Below are 5943 nucleotides of genomic sequence, written 5' to 3'. Positions count from 1 at the left end.
CAAAAGATCAGTACAAATATAATGAATTGAAATGAATACAGGATAAGTCATCATTATCCTGGAGCGGTCTTGAAAGCCGGCAAGTTGGACTGGATTGAGTTACCGGAGGAAGGTGAAGTTTCCTGATAATTCGAGTCAGAAGAATTGAGTGGTTGATGAGTGAGACCCACCAAAGGATAAAAAGGACTTAAATCGGAGGTGACCTTGTTCCGGCGCTTCTTTGGTGTGTTTGGTAAGCCGGAGGAGAGTTCCCAATTTTTGCTAGTCCGGGTCTGCCTCTGGCTCTCATGAATCTGTCGCTTCAAAAGAAATTGAGGATCTTGATAAGCTAAGGGATGCGAAAATCTTACTTTCCGGGTTACTCTTCAGACTTTTTGCCTTGGCAAAGGCTCTGGGTCGGAGGAAATAATAGTTACCTCTTCATCTACCCCATAACTCATTCCCATGTCATCCTGATTATAATCGGTATCAATAAGGTGATTAAAAAAATGAGCCAAGAGAGTCAAGGGCTACCTCTGACTCAGAAAAGTCCTCCAGTTGAAACAGCTTAGAAGTGCTAGACTTTTTTCCTCTTTTCTTCGCGACCTCTTTCCTGGCGGCTCTCTTGGCCTTCCTGGCTCTCTTCGCAGCCTCATGATCATACTTAGCCTTCCAGAATTTATCATCAGCCTACGAAAATCAGCAATGGTTGGGGTAGATACAAAACATCAAAGGATGAAGGTAATTTATTTAGATTGGCGGCTTACCGCTGGAGCCGGGTTAGCTTCGCAGAAGGGGCTTAAGCCCACCTTACTGCAAGCTGCTAGGCTTTCACTCAGGAGTGACTTTGTCATGTCATCAATAATGTGGTCAGGTAAATCGTCAGAGTTGTGCCGCAGAGGGTCATTCTTCTTGCCCGTGTAGGTACACATCAGACCGGGGCGGCGGATCAATGGAATGATCCGCCAGGCAAGCCAAACCCGGACCAAGTCGATACCATTTAGCCCATTCCCCAAAAGAACCTTGATTTTAGCCATGGTGGGGGCGAGCGTCTAATGTTCGGCGGCTGTCACTTTATGAGGAAGCGGATGATTGGAGTCAAGACGTAGAGCACGAAACCAGGCAGAGGGTTCTCATCGGCCGAAGAAGTGTCTTGGAAATAGAACCATGTCTGGTTCCAGTCTTTGGGGTGACTTGGTGGATTCGCATACGGAAAAATGACGCCTCTTTGTCGTTGAATTGAGACCCCGCCAAGCTCCAAGCTAGGTCCATTGGCACATTCATTCTGGCGGTTCAAATAAAATAACTCTCTGAAGAGTAGTAGGTTGGGCTCTTCTTCAAGATACACCTCACTAAACACTTGAAAGTTGCAAATATTGGACACGGAGTTGGGTCTGATGTCTTGAGGACAGAGGTCAAAAAAGTGCAAGATGTCTCTGAAGAATTTTGAGCCAGGTGGTGAAAAGCCCCGGTTCATATGGTCAGTGAAGACGATGACCTCCCCCTCTTTGGGCTGAGGTTTTTCTTCTGTGGGGTCAGGAGCATGATATGACATGACTTCCTTCTTTGGTAGATAGCCAGTCTTCACAAAGTCCTGAAGCGTACTATCTATGACAATGGACTTGACCCAATTGCATGAAGTAGGTTGTTTGGGCGGCATTGTGAAGGAAGCCTAACGAAGAGTAAAGTTTCCAGTTCAAATTTAAGTCGGAGAAAAACATTACAGTGCATATTCAAGATGGCGGCTTATAAAGGGTCCTAATGGTATGTGGCTAATTATGTCAAGTTATTTAAGCCGCCATGAGTGCCATGAGCAGTCAAGTTATCTAAACCGCCATGAGTGGTTAAGATTATCAATTGAAGCATTGCAGATTTTAAGCCGATGATAAGAGTCGCCATGGCTAGGTGGATCTAACAAAATACGGTTTTTTGCCTAAGTGTTACACAAACAAGTTTTACAGGCTGCAGCTATTATTTTTGATCAATGACTGTTCAGGAAAAGAAAACCTAAAAAACTAGTACAGATGAGTTCGTGAGTTCTAACGAGGCCTCTTTACAGAAAAAAGGGATCCACTAGTATAAAAAATGGACACAAAACAACTACCACATGAGTTTTATATTACTTTTGGATCAAAAGAGGCTGCAGTGGAGGAACTACGAAGAAACAGAGAAGAACACGAAGAACAGACAGAAACCTTAATGCAGATCTAAGGTGTGGGAAAGCAAGAACTTACAGTTGCAGATCTACTGCGGAGGGTCACCGCCATTTTCTGGATCGACTCAGGTTGATGCAGCGGCCTGGACGAGGATGCCGGTGCGCTCTGCGGTGGCGGCAGAGCTTGAGTGGCAGAAGGGTGCAAGAGGTGGAAGACGATGGAAAGGGGGAGAAAGAGGAAAGACCAGTCGGGCCTATTTATAAAGAAAGGCTTTTAAGTGGGCACGAAAAATAATCAGGCCGAAAATATGGTTATCCATCTATTAGGACGCCTCGATTCTCGGGATGGTCATTATGATAAGGATCCGTTGAGATACTTTGGACAAAGTGTGAATTAATGGCAGATGACGTCATGGCGTGTTAACCCAAATCCAGAGGATGACATCATGGCGGGTTATAAAAGCCTCTGTACAAACGAAGAGCAGAATTTTTTTCTAAGTGTTGAAGATTGACATGAACCCATTCAAATCAATCTGGGGCCTAATGTTGGGGATATAACTATTAGGTATGACCCACCTAGGAGGGGGCGGGTTATACCTATGGTGACTCAAAGATATGAAGCCCAAGACGACACTTGAAGATGGCGGTTCAGTTAAGGGCCCAGAGCCCAAAGTTGACTTAAGGCCCGTAGAGATAAACCGCCATATGTATGTAACTTATATTGTAAGGCAGGAATAGAGGGAGACCGAGCTGGACACTATTTATGAGCCGACCGGGACTCTGAGAGCCGCGGGGCATTGACCTCTGTATATAAAGGGACGACCTACTGGCGGTTCAGGGCAAGGAAGATCAGATCGAGAACTAGGTCAAGCGGATTCGCTCCTTGGTAATCGAGACATAAGGAATCCCACTCAAAACTGGATCGTAGGCTTTTACCTTCACCGTAAGGGGCCGAACCAGTATAAACCTTGTGTCCTTTGTCCCAATAAACCCCTTTGATCTTCCTAGTTGCGATGGCTCCACGACTAAGTCCTTTCACTAGGACATCTGACGTGACAATTCCACGACACTACCCGAGATCCGCCGGTTTTGACACCGACATTGGTGCTTTCATTGAGAGTTCCGCTGCGTTGTCACCAAAAGGCTTGATGGCTCCATCAATCATCCACCACAACATAGTCCAAGGGGAGATCTTCTTCCCCGAACAGATCGTCGTATTCGGCGGCTTCGCACTGCGGGCCAACTCGCTTGGCCATCTAGAGAAGATCGATAGCTATGCCCCTGGCCATCAGGTCAGATTTGGAAGCCTGAATTATGTGGCCGATATCCATGGAGACTTGATCTTCAATGGATTCGAGCCCATGACGGCTGCCCCCTGCCACCACGATGAACATGACCTAAATCTGTCATCTGGCCGTGCTCATCTGGCCGGAGCGGACTGCGTCGTCCGAAGACGGGAAGCTTAACCTCACCACGGAAGCCGCAGTCTCAGCGGCGCTCAAGCCGCACACAGGCCCAACATCGAGCTGGGCTTGTGTCACCGGAACCTCGGACTCATCTCCGGCCATAGGTTCCGGACCGCGTGCATCCGCGTCCATCGAACCCGATTGGGCGCCGATCTTGAAGTTCAGCTCCGCGGACATCTTCCAGCACTCACCTTTGGGCGATGTGTTAAACTCATTGAAATCCCTCTCCTTGTCGGGGGACACTCGGCCGAACTATGTCCGACCCGAATGGGTAACGAACAACGAAGAACTTCGTTTCCCACCCACCACCCACTTTATAGCCAGTGTCAACGACTTAACCGACAGGCTTGATAACAACTCCGAAGACATCGACGGTATGGAAGACGATGCTGGAGAGGAGCATGAACCACCGCCTACAGGGCGTTGGACAGCCACCTCCTCATACAACATATACATGGTGGACACACCCAAAGCGAAGGAGGCCGGCGATGATAACGGTATGCTTGTCGATGAACCTCCTATTGGGGATATAACTACTGAGTGTAAACCGCCCAGGAGGGGCCGGTTTATACTCACAAGGAGTCATCTGTATAGAAGCCCATGAAGATGAAGATTATGGCGCTTTACTATAGAAGCTTAGAGGCCTAGAGCCCAATGGCAGATTGGGGCCCATATATGTAAACCGACTTGAGATGTGTAACTTGTATTGTAAGTTAGGGAAAGGAAGAAACCGAGCCGGACTCTTGTACGAGCCGGCCTCGGGATTTTGTAGACCGGCCGGGCGTCAACCTATGTATATAAAGGGACAACCCGGCGGCGGTTCAGGGACAAGAAACAACAACTCGAGAGATAGGTAAACGGATTCGCTCCCTGCTCATCGAGACCTATCAATTCCACCACAACTAGATTGTAGGCTTTTACCTTCACTGCAAGGTGCCGAACTAGTATAAACTCCCCATGTCCTTTGTCCGGTTTAACCCCATTTTTCTAATCTCGTTGCGATGGCTCCACGACTAAGTCCTCTCACTAGGACATCTGACGTGTTAATTCCACGATAGTTGGTGCCCACCGTGGGGCTATCACACGATGGTTTCGAGTTCTTAAAGGGCAACTTTGAAGGACTCAAGGGATACGCGGTTGGACGGATGACCAAGAGTCATCACGGAAAGCTCTACATCGACGACGCAGGCTGGGGCCCTGAGGCCGGCTCAATCGAGTACGGGTACCGGGTCCCCTTAGCGGAATTCACGTTTTCATCGGCAAGATCGATGAATCGGGCCCTAAGCCGGACATCTGCATCGACCTCGTCGAGATTGCTCAGCGTGCGAGTCCTGCCTGGGTTAAGCCTGCCATGAAGCGTGCTTTTGTAGGATTCATTCATGGCGTAGAGTCTGAACCGGTGTCCGACGGTGAGACGGCCGTTTACTCTGATGGCGAATCATCCACCGGCGAAACCGAGTCGCTGTACCAGATGCAAGACGGCCGATTCAGGGGCTATTCCAATGGCAACAGTATTCCAGACCCTCTTGGACCGCCAACCCGGGTTGCCGTCTTCATGGCCGGTACATAGCCCACATTGCAATCTTCAACTGCAGCAGCAATGATTTCCGAATCGGTAGCCGGGGCAGGAGCCCCCGCGCGCCGGCTGGCTCAACTTCTTTCCGGTTTGTTGGACGCCTGGACGACATTGTTGACCACGGCAGTTACCCCGGAGACTCAGGATCGGCATAACATGGAGGTCACAAAGCTGCATGATCAGATAACTCAGGCCAAGGAGGACTTGGCGGCTGAGGAAACCAGGATGGCTGATGAACGGGCCGCTTTAGATGCCCAGTCACAACGGATTCAGGCAGAGAATTACTGGCTTATGCTGGATCAGAATGCTTCGAACGAGGTGTTGAGGAGGAGCCATCGGTCTCGTCTACCGCCGGTTTATGAGCCAATGAATCTCTTCAACACACCAGGAGCAGGACCCAGTAACTTGGCAGCAGTAAACCGGACGAAAGCGCGTGGGACTGGAGGGCCGGATCAGCCACGGGTGATGGACCCGCCCCGACACATAGATAATCCACCGCAATACATACCACCCTCGTCGGGTCACTTCTCCACCCCTTTGGATAACATGATTGCTGCGGCGTCTCGGTTGGCAGCTATTCCGATGGAGGGAGAATCTCCGGTGATGGTTGAGACGCGGCGGGCCAGGGATCTTCTTCAAACCGCGATGGTGCAGCAGCAAGCTTACTCGTATAGCTGGGACAGAATTCATTCGCCCCCTCACCCAAGAAAGAGTTACAATAGGCACATTGAGGAATCGGCTGTGTCAAGCAGTGTGCGAAACCGCGA

This window comes from Triticum dicoccoides, chromosome 6B, assembly GCF_002162155.2.
Source record: "Triticum dicoccoides isolate Atlit2015 ecotype Zavitan chromosome 6B, WEW_v2.0, whole genome shotgun sequence".
Taxonomy (NCBI): Eukaryota; Viridiplantae; Streptophyta; class Magnoliopsida; order Poales; family Poaceae; genus Triticum; species Triticum dicoccoides.
The sequence above is the reverse complement of the archived record's forward strand: the minus strand, read 5'-3'. Positions refer to the sequence as shown.